This window comes from Schistocerca nitens, chromosome 2, assembly GCF_023898315.1.
Source record: "Schistocerca nitens isolate TAMUIC-IGC-003100 chromosome 2, iqSchNite1.1, whole genome shotgun sequence".
Taxonomy (NCBI): Eukaryota; Metazoa; Arthropoda; class Insecta; order Orthoptera; family Acrididae; genus Schistocerca; species Schistocerca nitens.
The window spans coordinates 80,186,363-80,203,559 of NC_064615.1; the positions used below are offsets into that span (position 1 = coordinate 80,186,363).

The following is a 17,197-nucleotide window of genomic DNA, read 5'->3' on the forward strand; positions in this document are numbered from 1 at the left end:
CATAACTAAAGTACTTCTTCAATCACTGAAGTGTAAGAAGTCATAAATGTACTATGAAATATGTAGTAGGCTTCTTAGGACCAGCGTGCATTAATATTTTCATGTTAATCACTTATACTACGTTATTTTCTGTTTACTTGTGGACAGAAAATTCACTGAGTGTTCTACTTCATTTATTTCCATTTTTAGCTGTACATAATCAACTATATTATCTACTTTCAATTTATTGATTACAAGTGTGCCATTAGCTTTAATGGCTTTAGTCAGATTTTGTTTGTTGGGGGACTTACAAGACGAGGAAAAAAAGGAAAAGGAAAAGATTCAACAAGTCTGTTTTGAAGTATCGTTTTATTTGTGAATTTGTCAGTTGTGTGATGCAATTATGTGACTGCACCAGATTTTCTGCAGCTATTAGTATCTTACTTAAATTTGAATTCGTCGGTATACTGGGGACCTGACTAATATATAAATAATTTTCCGCTGGCAAAACGCATACTGTTTTTAACCTGTAAAAATGTCTCATGTAGAGAAAAATATTCTCCAAAAAAAAGTTGTTTACTGAATTCCAGAAATAATATTTGTTGCCTGGCAACATTTAATGTGTTTCTGAGCAAAGTCAAGGTAAAAGAAAAAAAGATGAAGAATAAGTACACCTACTTGCTACTTTATTCTTTTTTTCCTTATATTTGATTTCAGAACTTTCATTATATGTAGTCTGTAGATTTTATTGCCACCAACCTGTGCATTGCAATATAAAGATTATCATCTCATGATTATTCAGTTAAATACAAAAATGATTCTTTTAATTAACATTATTATATATGTTGATGCTACTCTCTACAAAAACCAATGAAAAAAGGTTATTCGTAGCAAACGTGTATGTGTTCACTGAAGTGGTTGTTAATATGATTTTATACTTAAAGAGACACCTAATGCTTTCTTTCGGCTGAACACCACATTCCATTCCTATTACAGCCTTTCACAAATCAAGTTGCTTTTGGGTACAAATTTTTTCTCAGGAACTGATACTCAGTAAGTTTTGAATAAATACTCTCATCTTTGGTTTAGTGCATTTCTAAATTTATAGGCACAAAAGACAAAAAGTTATTTAATATTCAGAGCTTTGGCCTGAGATCTCAAATCCAATTGGGTATTACGTACATTAATAAACTGTGTTATGACTCTTATCATACCAATGTGTGTGGATTATTTTTTATCAAATTTGAAACTGGGTTAAATTATAGGAATGTAAAAGATATCGTACAATTTTTGAAATGCGATTTGGAAATTTACATTTAGCTGATTCTCTGTTTGGCTACAAACTGTCAGTATACCAGTTGGATCAATACACAAATAAATGTTGCTGTTATGACCCAAAAAATATGTTGCATTAAAACGTTGAAGTTTTAGGTCTCATGCTTTCCTCTTCAGGACAGATGCAACATTAGAACATTGGGTTTACATGTTTCACATGTAGCAATTCTTGAACCTGTAATGAAAGAAGTATTTCTTTTAGTATTACATAAAACAAATTTTATGCAATTAATTAGTGATATGCCTAGTGATATTGCATTGATTGACTGTTCTGTCAGTTCTTGTTAGACTGTCTTATACACACACAACACTGGTGTAACATTCAGCAATGTTGTAGAATATGAATTCTACAATAATGTAGAATATTATGCTACATCATGTTTGTGTAAGTTTCATCCATAATACCTAATTATATTTATAAATGAACAACTAAGTATCTTCCTGATTAGAAAAATACGAAGTTTATCTAATATGTAAAAAAAGTCGACAGTATATTAAGAAAATAAAAGATACTGAGATATAAATAATTTGTGAGTATCTTATTAATGACACATTATAAAAAACATAGAAAAATAATATGTAGCACACCAAAGACACTACAGCCCAACCAGTATATGTTTACCCATTTGATATGGAACATCAAGGATCTGAAATACGTCGACTGTTATGTACATGACATTTGCTTCTTATGTGTGTTTCGTTAATGAGAAGCTGTATGAAAGAAATCTCAAGGCAAAGATAAGTATTACAATAGATGGTTGGCCTGTTTTTGTGACTGAAAGTAAAATTCATTCGTTGTTAGAAAGTTGTTTCATAATCAGAGCTTTTGGATCCATTGCTATTCTGCGGACAACCCATTTTCTGACTATTAAAATATCAAATTCAGTAAACCTACCATAAAAGTACCATCAGACGTCATTGTTAATTTCTATTGACTCAAAAACTGTAAGTATTTAATTAGTTTTCTGTAGTGACAGTTGTTTCGTTCTTCATCTCTAACATCCAAGAATAATTTGTATTGAGACTATGCGCAAGGAACATTGCCTCTTTGCTCTTGAAGTATCCTATATACTACTGTTTTTGTAAGTAACCTGTGTTTTGTGAAACTTGTTGATTTAAGATATCATATGTTCAGTTTTTCAGTTGTCCATCACTACAACGTATTAGCATTCACTGAAAGATTTACTATGCACTATGGCATAAAAGCTGAGCTGATTGGGATTAAGTTTGATATAGTTTAGATGGTGTCGACAAACATATACCTATGTGAATACCCTGTTGGTGCTTCTTTGTTACAACTATTTCGAGTAGCTGCACCACAGGGAAAATACAACTGTTTTAGTAGTAGATTTGAAGAAATGGAAAGGAATTTTTGTGTCAAGAAGTTAATGATTTTTCACTGTATGTATGTGGTCCTTCTCGTCTCTCGGCACGTACCGTTATTATTTATGCTTTTTTCATAAAAATATTTTTCAGTTTGGAGTACATGCGATGTTTGCTCATCATTTTGACAAGGAAATTTCGATGAATGCGGCCAGTCAAGTACTGGCTATTTACATAGTTCCTGGAAAAAAAGCGTACGATCGTCGAAATTTGAAGGTAGTGCAAATAAAAGAGAGCGATCGTTCATTAGTTATCTGGCCTCATAATACGGCCGACGGGTCTCAGTGGGCCGCCTTTTTGGAGGGTGCTGGCCGGTGTCCCATTACGGAGCGTTTTGCAGGCAACCCTGTCCAGGGAACGCAGTGACATTCTATGGCGCTGTCGAATCTTTCAACCTTGTCACAATGAGAAGAGTACACACATCTTGTAGCGATTGTTTCACCCCAGTAATTACTTCCAACACTCGTTTGTTTATTTATTCCGATTAACTTAATATGGCGGCCATATCGGTAGTATTATAGACGGGTGAAAGCGAAGTGTGGGTGGGGGTATGTGGACGAGAGAGAGAGAGAGAGAGCGAGAGTGAGAGAGCAGGGTGGCGGGCGGAGGGAGGGAATTTTGGGCATCAGGGTGGGGTTAACACGGGCAAAATGTTATTAGGCAATCAGGTACGTGAATACCGCGCGAGCTTACGGGAGCCCTTTGAACTGTCAATAATAAAAACCAAAAAAAGTAAAGCGAGTGCTTGTAGTGAAGGGGGTGTGCGACCCGTCGGCAGTCGCGCGCAACGCCAGGGCATGTGGTGGGGGCGGGATAGGGGTGGCAGCGGGCGGGGTGAGGGGAGGGCGACGTACGGGGCGCGCATGTTGTTTTCACAGCCTGACAATGCGATGACGTCACGCGCTCTTCCCCTCCCCCTCGTGATTGGTTTCCAGTCACAAAGAGAGCGCCGCGACGCCACGCTCGGGCAGATAGCGAGCTGCGCATGCGCGCCACGCGTCACGCGTCACGGCCGCTTTTTGTTTTGGCTGGTGTCGCCCGCTTCCTGTGCGCGCACACAGAGTCGCGCCGAAAAAGTTTTGGCGCGCTTTCCGATAAGGGCCGAGCACTTGTCAGCAGTGGCAGCACGGCCAGGTGGCCCCAACCTCGTGGCACGCAGCGGAGGATATCTCGTCCAGCAACAGGAAGCGGACACGGCGTGTCGAAGCTGCATCTGCGCCAGTTGCGTAACAGTGATGACAATGTTTACACTCAAAAAAATAAAAAAAAATAAAATAAAAATAAAAATAAAAAAAAGAAGAAGAAAGTTGCTACTGCCAGAACATTCAGCTTCTGCGACACTATTTTTTTTATCGATGTCAATACTTGTCGTGGTTATGGCACTTTTATTTTTCATTTATTTGTTATCTTTGGTCCACTGAGGCCATCTGAACCAAAGTTACTCTGTCAGACAACTTGTCACTTCGTACAGAAACGTAAGAAAAATAATAATAAAAAATGAAACAAAAAATGAAAAGATGATGGTTTGTATGAATAAGAAGGGAATTTCAACGAAAGGCTCTAAACTACTGTGAGGACTTGCAAAACGTAATAAACGAGTGAAACCGTGAGGATCTCTTAACCTTAAATTTGAAAACATCATTCACATTTCTCAGTCGTGCTGGAAGCCTATAGGAAACTGGACCTGTTCAATAACGCACGCTGTTTTGTTGCTGGCTGAAATAATTCTCATCTAAGTAAACATTACTTTCCTATCTATTGTTCTCATTGTGAATATTGCATCTCCTATTGAATGAGTTCATGTTATTAACCACAAATCCCATGAGGGAGTGTATGTAGACGGAACGCAGAGTTACAATTCAAACACACCAGAACAATGCAAGTGCCTCAACTGACACCCGTGAATGTCACTAGCGCCTTCTTCTAGGCAAAGAGAACACTCTGAGTTACCTAAAGAGCAAACGAGCTTCCACAAAATTCAGTGATGGAGACAGCTGAAGTCGGTTTCTGTACAAGTATGTGATACTATACAGAAAGCTCCTCATATGTCTTCAGTTCTAAGTTTTATAATTCTCGACCTCACTGATCATGTTTCTTTCCTTTTCTTGTTCTTTTTTTAAACCAGTAAGTGTAGCTACTGTATTCTATTGCACATAACAAAAATCTGTCGTAACGTTACAACCTACTAAAAAATGTAAAGCAGTCGTGAGCTCGAAGGTAGGTTTTAATAACACAGTGCTTTACGTAAAGCTATTGAAAGTTGCACGCCTTTTCCTTTCTGTAACATTTGCACTGACTTTCCCAGCCAGCTGCAGAGGAAGCTACAGTTCATGAGTAAGTCCACCCACGATGCAACATAGTATTTTTCAAACTAATCAACATTCCCAGAGTTGGAATAAGTGACAAATGGCAGATATAAATACTAGAACTGATTAGTATGAAACCCCAGGACTCTGGCGTATAGAATGGGCCTTAACTACTGAAACGCCGACTATATAATTTGCTAAGCATTTACTCAACATTCCAAATCTCCCACAGCAGTCTTGTGTCATTCTTAAAAATGAAACTTGGTGATTCATGTACCGTGTTTACTGACAGACCATTGATCTACATCAAGGAAAGGAAATTAGACAGATCACAGTAGCAACACGTGTGCTCTCCCCCCCCCCCCCCCCCCCACACACTCACACACATATGTACGCGCTTTATGGGACTCCAGTCGTATTCTTTTGGTTTTCTGGTTGTTGACGAAGTTTCGTTGTTTTTCACTTGTCCTTACTGAACAGCTTAAAAGCTGTATAGAGCTGGAGTTAATTTCAGCACATTTGAATTACCATGCGTTCTACAAACAGAAGGATAAGCACGCTGGCTAATGAAATTGTAAGACAGATCGAGACTGATTTACCGCCGGGGTCTTCACTGGAAGAACTGTAAACGTCGTTACACTAGGAAAGGGGAAAGAAACCGGTTTTGTTTCCGTGGAGAGAATCAAGTTGTCATGCACTTAAAATAGTTTACAGCTATTTTTATTTTTGCCATAAAGTCTTGATGTGTTACCCAACATGCGTGGTGTAGTTTTCGTAGTACTAAAGCATTACCCAACATGGGTGGTGTAGTTTTCGTAGTACTAAAGCACATTGGCCGGCCGGAGTTGCCGAGCGGTTCTAGGCGCTAGAGTCCGGAACCGCGCGACCGCTACGGTCGCAAGTTCGAATCCTGCCTCGGGCATGGATGTGTGTGATGTCCTTAGGTTAGTTAGGTTTAAGTAGTTCTAAGTTCTAGAGAACTGATGACCTCAGCAGTTAAGTCCCATAGTGCTCAGAGCCATTTGAACCAAAGCACATTGATTTGTACTTAATGTGCAGAAATGTTGATTTCAACGGAATCAAAACTTTGAATCAAACACGGTGTTTCAAAAACATTCGTCTAATTTCACGAGACTATACCTTCTACATCAAGACAGAAGTTTCAGGTGAATTTTAACTTAAGCTTCTAAAGTATTGCTGAATAACACAAATAATGTTGGAAGGGTGGTAAATTCTACTGAATGGGGAGTTATCACAAAGGAAGTCCCACAGGATTCAATTTTGAGTCCTCTGCTGTTCCTTATTCATGTGAATGGCCTCCCACTTAACGTTCAGCAAGTGGAACTAGTACTTTTTGCAGATGATACGAGTGTTATAATAAATTCCTTTTCAGAAAAAGCAGCTGAAGATATTTTTAAGGATGTCTTTCAAAGAATTATTAAGTGGTTCTCAGGAAATGGGCTCTCCCTTAATTTTGAAAAAACTCACTACATCCAGTTCTGTACACCGAATAGAGTCATACCGACAATTGATGTAGCATATGAACAAGGCTCAGTTAACAGGGTAGATTCCTTCAAATTTTTGGGTGTCCACACTGATGACAACTTGAACTGGAAGAAGCATATTACTGAGCTTCTCAGACGACTAAGTTCAGCTTCTTTCGCTCTTCGTATAATCGCTAGTCTTGTAATAAACAGATCAGCCTCCTAACATACTTTGCTTATTTCCACTCAATAATGTCTTATGGAATAGTTTTCTGGGGTAACTCACTAATTAGACATAAAGTATTGATTGCACAAAAGTGAGCAGTGAGAATAATTAGTGGTGTCCAGCCAAGGACGTCATGTAGGCACCTTTTCAAGGAGTTTCTAATGAAATTCGTTACAAATAATCCATCTCAATTCGCGAAGAACAGTGATGTTCATACATACAACACTAGAGGGAAAAATGACCTTTCCTATCCGTTATTGAAGCTGTCAGTTGCTCAAAAAGGAGTTCATTATTCAGCAACAAAAATCTTTGATCATTTGCCCAACAACATTAAGTGTCTGGCAGGTAGCAGATCAAGTTTTAAATCTAGCTTACAATCATTTCTTTTGGACAACTCCTTCTACTCCATGGACGAGTTTCTGTTTCAGAAATGGTAAACAAAAAATAAAAAAATAAAAAATAATTGTACCTCTAAATGTCGTTGCATGTGTGGAATAAAAAAATTCAGTAATATTAATATTAGGACTATTCATGTGTGTATATATATCTTGTAATCTGACTTGTTCCAGTTCATACCGATAAAATAATCGGGAAAATGATGTACGGAACATGAAATAACTAAAACTAAACTGAAACTAAACTGAAATATTGCCTTATTACCGTAGCAGTACCTGTCACCAGTCACGACTGAGGGAAGTGCATCAGTATTACAAACATTAGACTGCACACGAGCATCGATATCCAATGACTGAATAACAAATTAGTGTATGTACAGTATAATATAAAAAGAGACCATTTTTTTCACTAGTGCGTGTTTGCTAAAATAGTAACTAATTTCGTACAGTAGTGCATTATTTAGGCAGTCCAGTTTGCTGTTTTCCTGTTGCAAAATTCACTAAGACGTACAGTGGATTTTGGCGCAGACTGTGCAACACGTTTCACCGTTTCCATGAGTTTCATTTCCGTTTGTAGGTGACTGAACATTTTATCAGCGTCTTTTTAAAAGCCGTCCCTTTCACCGACATTCGATAGCTCGGCATGTCTATATTTTCCTTACTGCGCGTGTTATAAATGTAAATATCACTTCTGTTGCTGAACATTTCATAATTACCCTTCACGTACATCTACATCAGACAGTTGAAGACATTATGAGTGAAACTGGTCATAATCCTAGACGCGTGATCATGGATTCCAGTTTACTGCGTAATGGTATGACCATTATTGCTTGGCTCTTTGAGTAGCAGTACTTCCTGTCAACTTGCAGAATGACCCCATAGTAATGAGCCATACCTAATATAGCTATGAAACAGTGAAGAATATAGCATTAGCAGATTCTGATCATTTATCACGTGTTTCAGTTTTTGCGAGAGGTATTTGACTCGTGAGAGGTTGTCACACGCACGTTCGCAGCATGTGAGTTTGCTGTCTACCATGAAACACTTAAGTTTCACAGCCCCCTCACTGCTCAGGTATCCTTTGTCACTGAGGCTAAATGCAAATTTTTGCGTGTTTTCTTCCTCGGTTTTCGGTTTGTTTAAAGCACATCATTTCTTTATTATATGAAACAAAAGACCTGCTCCTTCTTGGGCATTATTAGTGTTAATGTTTTTCGTGTACAAAGTTGTGTCATCTGCAGAGTGCAGCTTCAACATCACTTACAAAAACTAGGAACACTAGGGGTCCATTAGCGATCCATGTGGCATGCTGTTCTTCGTTCTCATGATAGTGCTCTTTGGTCTGATACAAAAATGCCCTCTCTTTTCCGGGTAAGATTTGGGGGTTTCCAGTGTGTTGGCACCAACTCCATATCGACTGGCTTGTTTAGGACCTTACGAGGATTGCCGTCAAACGCCTTATTAATTTCGCAAAGTGTCGTAAATTATGGACTCTTTTCCTTCGCAACTGTGCTTATCCTACTAACTAGATTTAGTGCGGCAGCAGTTGTAGAACTGAGTTTCCCAACAACAACAAAATGCTGTGCATCTGTCAGGAGTTGATTAATTTCGAAATAATTTGTCATTTGGTCTTTCAGTGCAGACACGAACTATAGCGAAGAGTGGAATTACTGAAATTGGTCTGAAGCTTGCCACCATGACTGCGTCACACTTTTTATGAAATGGCGCTGTCCGTGCAAGCTTCAGAAAGTCTGGGAATATATCGACACAGGAAAACTTACTAATTACCATAGTTCGTGTTTGAGCTGTAATCATCCATGCCACTCATGGAATATAAAGCTCAGAGTAAAGATGTTCGTGACCGCAATTAATTTGTAAATATCGGGTCACATACTGTGGGAAAGTATTACTCGACGAGTGCGGAGTCTACCAGCTGGGCCGGCCGGTGTGGCCGAGCGGTTGCAGGCGCTTCAGTCCGGAACCGCGCTGCTGCTACGGTCGCAGGTTCGAATCCTGCCTCGGGCATGGATGTGTGTGATGTCCTTAGGTTTAAGTAGTTCTAAGTCTAGGGGACTGATGACCTCAGATATTAAGTCCCATAGTGCTGAGAGCCATTTGAACCATTTCTACCAGCTGCAGAGAGCCTGTAATCTCCGTGGAGCAAAAAGGAATGAAGGAGCCCTGGTACCATGGAAGACCTGCGGCACCGAGGAAGACGAACATGATGTACATGAGCTATTGCTGTTACACAGTATTCACAGAATGTTAACGAGATGTCTTTGAGACAGCAATTATTAATTGGTTATGGGAATATTAAGATTCCACGTAACGTCTAACCGTTTTTGTAAGATTGTGACAATGTAAGACATAACTGGAAGAAGTTCGATGGTGAGGAAGAACACGGCACATCATAGCAGGACCCTGAGAGAAGTCACAAGAGCTGCAAGGCTGAATCTCTATAGCAATCTACTACGGGAGTGAATCTTTAGGTGGTGGTGTCACGTCTAGAACGGGTCTAGAACAGACTTTACTCACGCAGTCAAAACATCGACACATAAGCTAAATACAGCAGCCATCAGCCGTTAATAAACACTCCATAGGAATTTCATAGATTAAGTTTCTCGAGGGCACTAGTGGGCATCCCACATATATACTGACAATCAGAAGGCCTGTAAGATCTCAAAACTTTTATTATTTAATGTTTTTGGTACTTTCTTCTGTTTCAACATGCCGCGCCTTTTGTTGTTTAAGTGATATTAAATGCACAAACTTAATGAAAAGATATGTTTCTTTCTATTTCAGCGACGAGGTTGCAGGCTGCGTCGCATAGGTTGCGACCTCCTTCAATTAACCTAGCACCTCTCTTCTTCCTAGCTTCTTGTACTTCCTATACACAAATTATTTTTGTGTGTAAATATTTACTGTAAAACATTTCGCTTGAACTGTGATAAGCTGCTGCTTTGAAATTATCAAGTACTAGCAGTACATTCCTTTTATTTAATGTCCCTAGGTATACCACATTTTTCCTTTCACTACGTTCTTTCTGTGTTCTGACTTGCTCTCAGGACATTTATGGATCTTCTGGGGATAGAAATAGCCAAATTTGCTTTCGATCATCTGGAAGAACTCTTTAAACGTATCAGGTGCTGCTATTTCCTATAATCGAGGTTGTCATTTTATTGCAAATAATGCTGTTTGACAAACACTTAATGCTTCCTTATTTAAAATCCCTTTTATGAATACATAATTAGAATGCCAGGGAAGAGCTGGTTTATTATTAACTGTTTTTGTATGAAGTTAAATAACTAGTGCTCTGTGGTCGGAGATGATTGGTTCAACAACAGTCATCTCATTATCTCAAGTACTTAGATTTGTGATCACAGTGTCACAGCAGGTATAAACTCTGCTTGGCAGATCATCAGCTAAAAACAGGCCATAACTGGCTACTAAATTCATAAATTCTCTCTCGTTAGTATGGTTTGAAATCACCAGGCAATGGAGCTTTTGATTTCAAGTACCTTAATTAGCACAGCCAAGACTCCCTCTGGGTGAGGAAATTTTCAAAGTTGCCATTTGGCAAATAGTATACTGAGACATTACGATCTAATAACTCTCAAGCAGCTGACGGTCTGAAAAGTCTATAAGGATGTTGCAGCGGAGGTTGTAATATATATACATCTTAAAAATAATTCGATGCGTTGCGTGCGTTTCCAAGTTATTGAGATACAAGTTAGGGAATTAGGCCGTTGCACTCACAAATTGAAGCACTTTTACGGGCTAAAATGCGATAATGCACAGCCATTTGTTGGTCCGTAAGTTACACATATTGAAATGCTCACCACCTATTAAAAGTTACCTTTTATGGAAGTGACAAAAATAAGCTAGGTGAGCAAAAGCTACGTTTGTTCGGTTTGAGGAAATCAAACACATAACACATTTGGCGACACGGCCTCTGGCAGGCTGCGACGATCTGATTGGCTTAATTCAGTGCTGCATAACAGTGAAACAGCGGAGGGTATCGAATTTGTTTCTTAAGAATTATTTCTCTGCACACCCTCCTCTGCGAGTCCCTTAAAAGCTTTTCAGACTGTTTCTAACCACCCTGTATAGAAACTCCAACAAAGGAAGCAGTTATTCTGTTATCACACACTTACTAAATTTAGATATTCAGTGCAACTGTGGTATTCAGCTTCTTGCGCTGATAACCAGTGTTCAAGCAGGTACAACGAATCTAGCTTCACGTCTTCTATTGAGAATGGTAACACATCAAGTTTGTTTCTAAGACACTGAACGTGCACAGTTTATAAAATATGGGAGTGACATTCTGAGCAATTTATGATCACTTTACTGTAAGTTACTGGTATAATTACTGGTATAATTAGCATTTTCAGTTGCTGTAGAATTCTGGAGCACTAAGTTTCGATTCTGTTTCGTAGTTTGTAGTGTAGTTTAGTACGAATGTTTGTGTTCTTCAGCCCCAGTTTCACTTTTTTTCCCCATTCAGTACTCTTGTAGATTTCTGTTTCATTATAAAAGGATACGTTTCCTCTCCTTTTCCTGTGTACTACTTGAAAAAATGTCCCTGCATTTTTACTGAGTTTCTTATGACCATTAGGACTACTTAGATCGTAACATTCACTGCATTCACATTCGTTAAGTGGTTTCCTATTTACATTTGAAGTGTATAGTGACGGTAACGGTGTGTTTTTGTTTACTTGGGAAGATATCTACGCACTTTAAATCACTACACACCTTTGTTTTAATTTGGCACCAATAACGAGTTGCCAGCTCACGTGATAACCGGTAGAGTCCATTTGGTGCCACTTGGACTGCTGTAGGAATCAAGTATCTGGATGTATTTGGATTTTCTCAAAATTGCGAAAACATGCCGAAAATTGTGTTTTTCAGTATGATGGATCAGCACCTCAGTGACACCTGCACGCAACTGAGTTGTCTCAACGATACATCGACCTCAAGGCATCCATAGATCTCGCATTCACCATTGACCCCATATGCCGCCTTTGTCTGAGAAGAGTAATGTGAAGAATTCAGTCTACATGCCACACCTTTCAACAACATAGGTTGAATTGTCACAAAAAAAAGGTTCAAAGGGCTCTGAACACTGTTGGACTTAACTTCTGAGGTCATCAGTCCCCTATAACTTAGAACTACTTAAACCTAACTAACCTAAGGACATCACACACATCCATACCCGAGGCAAAATTCGAACCTGAGACCGTAGCGGAATTGTGACAGCGCGTGGCAACACCACCAGCAACAGTTGCAGTAACTGCAAATGTACTCGCAAAAGTATGGGACGAATTAGTCGTATGTACGGTGCAGGGCACATTGAATGTTTGTGAAAGGTGAATGAAAGTTTTAATCCGAAAAGTAAACGTAAGAAGTACTGCAATGTCATGTTTGTACGCATGTGAAAGGTAGTCCCTTGTGTAGGTGGACTGTCAATCTGACAATAAAACTTTACACGATAATGCCTTACTCATATCTTCAATCACGTAGAAGATACAGTCTTGCGAAATCGGATTAATCTCTCTTAAACACCCTGTACTCTACCTAAATAATTTCAGACTCTTATGAAATAGACGATCACTGGGTATCCTTAAAGTGTTGTCGTAAACCTCAATACGTTTAATTGATATTTAACTAACACTCGAGCTGGTCAGTTTAAAATATTCTGAAGTCTCGATTGAGCACCAGCAGCGAGCCAGGGTACGCAATCGTATTGTGTAAGTGAGAGAAACTGCGGGCCGACTCCTCGGTGCAGAGAGACAACACGAGCAAGGCCGCAGTAATCTTCCGAGGGACAACAGGCCAGGGGAAGCGCCGTATAGATAAGAGGGCCCAACAGCAGCCTCTCTCAGTGAGTACTCAGTTACTCTGTTAGCAGCAGCGTCGCCGCCTTCTCGGAAGAAGTGCCAGCCGGCCTTCGACCATAAATATAATAGACTGGCCCTGACGTCATTTTCGTGGCTCCAACACCTCTGGGCTAAAGTCACTTGAACGTTGGCAAAACATAGTTGTTTCGTGTTGCGGTTATGGCTGTACTCAGCGTTTTGTCGGGGGAAATGGCATTACATTTCACGTGTGTTTCTATGATAGTGCAGATGCGTTTATTGAAATCTGCTGAAGTGACTTTTATATGTTTTTTACACTTGAAATAGAGTATCACGTAAATTAAAGTGTTGAAAGTGATGCGTGTAAAGTCAGACTCATATTACATTTTGGAAAGTATCTGTGATAATTCGGTTACGGAAGTAAGTATAACTGTTCCTCATTCCTACTCATAGGTTCCCTAAGGATGAAAACCGAAGGCAGCTTTGGATACAGGCCCAGAAACGGAAAAACTTGAAGCCATCTGCACATACGCGCCTTTTTGTATATATAAGTGAGATTATAATAAGGTAAGGGCACCTCTAGTCGACACATGAAGAGAATTTTTTTCTACCTTCTAATACTATTAAATAAATGTAGCCTCCAAAATTATTTTCTGAAACTTCAAAGTCTCACCTTTCATCTAAAATATCATTTTTTTTGAACTGATAGTTTAAACTTTTGTAAAAATAGTAGGAACTGAACCATTGAAGTGCACCTAAAATTGATACTCTAAAATGGACCTGCTCCTAAAGCCGACAATTTTGGCACCTAAAGTTGACATAATTCCCATATCCCATTTTCTTTTGTAAGTGACTAGAGCTCAAAACGCGGAGAATCCAATATTTAAAGTTTTGACACGAGCCCACTCTTACTGTTTAAAAGAGTTTTAACGACATTTTACTTTAATTGATAGTTTATAGTAATTTCGTCCCGCGTTCGATGTATTTGCTAGATTTTATAAATGGTACTGTGAACAAATCCACGTCAAATGTAGTTCTGACATAATTTTTCCCAAATAAGAAAGTAATTTTTGTTGTAAGCTTTTGGCAGTCAATTGAGAAATGTGGGTAAAATACGATACAAACATAGGATGGCAGACCGCTGATTTGAAATCCCGCCACGTTTTGCCAACAGTCACATGGTTTATGCTGGAGCCACACCAGCCCTGTAGCTTCTGCACAGCAAGGCCAGTCTACTAGTATCTAAGGTCGAAGCAGGCGGCACATGCCCGCTGGTCTCCATGTCACTAGGCCCCGTCTGTCGAACTTAGGATGAGTCCACAGCCGCAGTAGCGAGCTACGGAGGTAGAACCTGAGGCAGTCGTATGGCGCTAGGCTAGTTAGTGCCGGAGGAATCATCCTATTCTTACTTGTACATGCAGTTCTTGAGGACAGAACCTGGTTTCCTTCACCGAGTCCTGTATCTTTGAAACACTGCCGCTTTAGTAGATCGTCCAAGTCAGTGGTCTTCAAGCAGCTGCCCACGAATGGCAGCTCAGCAGCAAGTAAGACTGAGGTAAGCTCCTCTGTAACATAGCAAAGTGTCTCACACCGCTCGGGGACGCGACATTGTTCGAAGTTTACCAAGCCTAGTGAGCAATTATGTTTTATAAAATAAGATTTTAAGTTTGTTTACATCACAAACTGAATTTAAATACAGTTTTATTTGGTCTTAATACAACACATTTAAAACTAATCTTAACAGCTTAATGTTTGTGTTTGAACCATGACTTGTCCAGTTTTACCTTTTTTTAACTGACGTTGTGTTGTTCGGAGTATGACACATAAATACATACATTAGTGTTAAAATGACTTTACTCCTACCTGGCCTTGACCAAACACAAAGATTTTGTGCCAAGCAGGCCTCAGTCTTCTCATGTACTTTCAGTAGAACTTAAGTCCTGCATTTAAGTCCTCTAAACATTGAACTCTGTGTGTGAACAGAATGAAAGCGATTACACATAGAAATAATAGACTGATCTCTGACCACAAAGATAATAGAGAAGAAGCTGCGGCCTCTTGGTTTTTATTACTCATGATTATTGACAGTTTTAAGATGGCTGAATTGGATGAAATTGTTAATGAAAAAACAAAAGAAGGTAAAAGAGGAACGTTTGAGGAATGGCATCTTAATTTCAACTAACATAATAATACAAACTCGTGTGAATGACAACAGTACATAAACAGATGGAAGATAACGTGAAAATGATCGAATCGTGTGATATATTGATTTTAATACCTGATCTATTGAGTGTTAATAGTCGGTGGCCACAATACTATAAGAAAGCAACACTATATTAGTGGAAACAATGAAACATTCTCCGCCCTGATCTGAACAAGTTACATTTAAGCCTTCGAATACATAGAATTTAAGTTCTCTTCATATCTGAAAGGCTGTGTAATGACTTCATCTTGCGTACACTGACATGTATGTCACACATTTAAGCTTTGACAGCCTAACTGTATGAATGGTGTTCCTTTCCATAACACCTTAGCATATCCAGAAGGCAGTGTCGCCATCAAAACCAAGAGAGCAGTAGATATTCAGCAAGTACTATCGTATATATTTACCATGGATGACAAGAAGAGATTTTCTGCCAAGCGGTTGTTAACTGGAGCGACATGGCTGGAGCAGATGACGTTACTGGAGAAGACTGAAAGTTGTTAAATCTGTAACTGTGAAATGACTGACGTCGTATGGATTAAAAATCACAGTTTATGTTTGGTTTATTATGTGTTTGGATATTCTAAAAGTTTTAAATAATATTACTTCTGTAATATTGTTAGATACCTCGAAAAAAATACGAGATGAACTGTTTTATATAAATACATTAAGCCACTATTGAGTTTGGAAAAAATGCTTTTAGATCAAAAAATATGACTTTAGTTGAGAATAACAATACCATAAACAATAATAATTTTTGCAGAATTTTTACAGCAGAATTGTTAAATACAGTTATGTTCATGCACTATAAACCTCTTAAATAAGTCTGAATTGGGTTTTGAAATGAGAAGTTTTATAATAAAAATGTCCAAGAATAAATGTCTGAATTAAATCAAACAAATGAACCAGATGGTAAACATTTTTTTCCTAAGTTTTCTCAAAAGCAGAGTCAGTGGAATTACGCTCTTTTAACAAGTCATGTTTCATTTCTACATTATAAGTAACATTCCCTTTACGTTTCTCACATGGGTTGGTTTTGTGAAGCTGTTAACGTCTGGCTGATATACGCAGGGCCCTTGACTGTAGGGACTCCACAGTATTTAAAGCTTTTGACGCTACTTCTCGAAAGACTCGATCACTGAAACCGTCCTCTCCATGTTCACAAACTGCTACAGCCTCCTCATCTGATTTGTTAGGAATATTGTCTTTGTGTTGTTCTTGGGAGAACGTAACTTAATTCGTGTTATTGTTGTGCTTGGTGAGAGTGTCTGTAATACTTATGTTGCCATAAAAACGTTAGGATAGAAGACCAGACAGGAATTAGAATCCTGCTCCCCTTGATTATTGGTCTGTTTTTGGTCACATTGCCATGTTAGGATATTTCGCTGTGTCGCTACTGTTTCGACGAAGTGCTTGTTTCTTAAGGCGAATAGGAACAGGAGGTTAAACGCGTACCTGGAACACAATTATGATTTTTCATTTTCCATGTCGGATTTAGAAGCCCTGCTCATAGGATTTTCAGGCCTCTCAGCAAGGGGTATCGAGTGCAGTGTTACTTTCAAAAGTCACTCTGATCTGTTGGAACGAGAGATGTGGCGCAGTGGTTAGCTGTGCTTAACACTGTGGACTCACATTAGCGAGTACATCGATTTAAATCCGCGTCAGAGCATCCAAAATTTAGGTGTTCGGTGAGTTCCAAAAATCACTCAGGCCATTGCCGGGATGGTTCCATTGGAATGGCACGGCCCATCTCCTTACCCATCCTTGAAACATTCCTAGCTTGCGCTCCACCTCTAATGACCTCGATGTCGATGGGCCGTTTAAACCCCAATCTTCCTTTCTTTCATCTCTTGGCAGACGAAAACAGTGAACATGATATGCAAATAATAATTCTGTTGCGTAACACTGCTAGTTAAATGGGCTGCTTAATTGCAATAGAATTATTCATGTTGCCAGATTAAAAGCAACAATGATCCTGTTGAGAAATAATTTACAGCTATTTCGAGGAGAACCGCTTCAATCGAAAAAATT

The 17,197-nt window shown here is 39.0% G+C and overlaps 1 long non-coding RNA gene across 2 annotated transcripts in view; it reads right to left on the reverse strand.

Moving 5' to 3' along the window:
• Positions 1 to 835: 835 nt before the first annotated feature.
• The window catches only part of LOC126234276 (uncharacterized), a 242,931-nt gene continuing 226,569 nt past the window's right edge, over positions 836 to 17,197 (reverse strand). For both annotated transcript variants that reach the window (XR_007544701.1, XR_007544702.1), the window contains one exon: positions 836 to 1,489. This is a non-coding gene — a long non-coding RNA (uncharacterized LOC126234276). The remainder of the gene's footprint in view (positions 1,490 to 17,197) is intronic.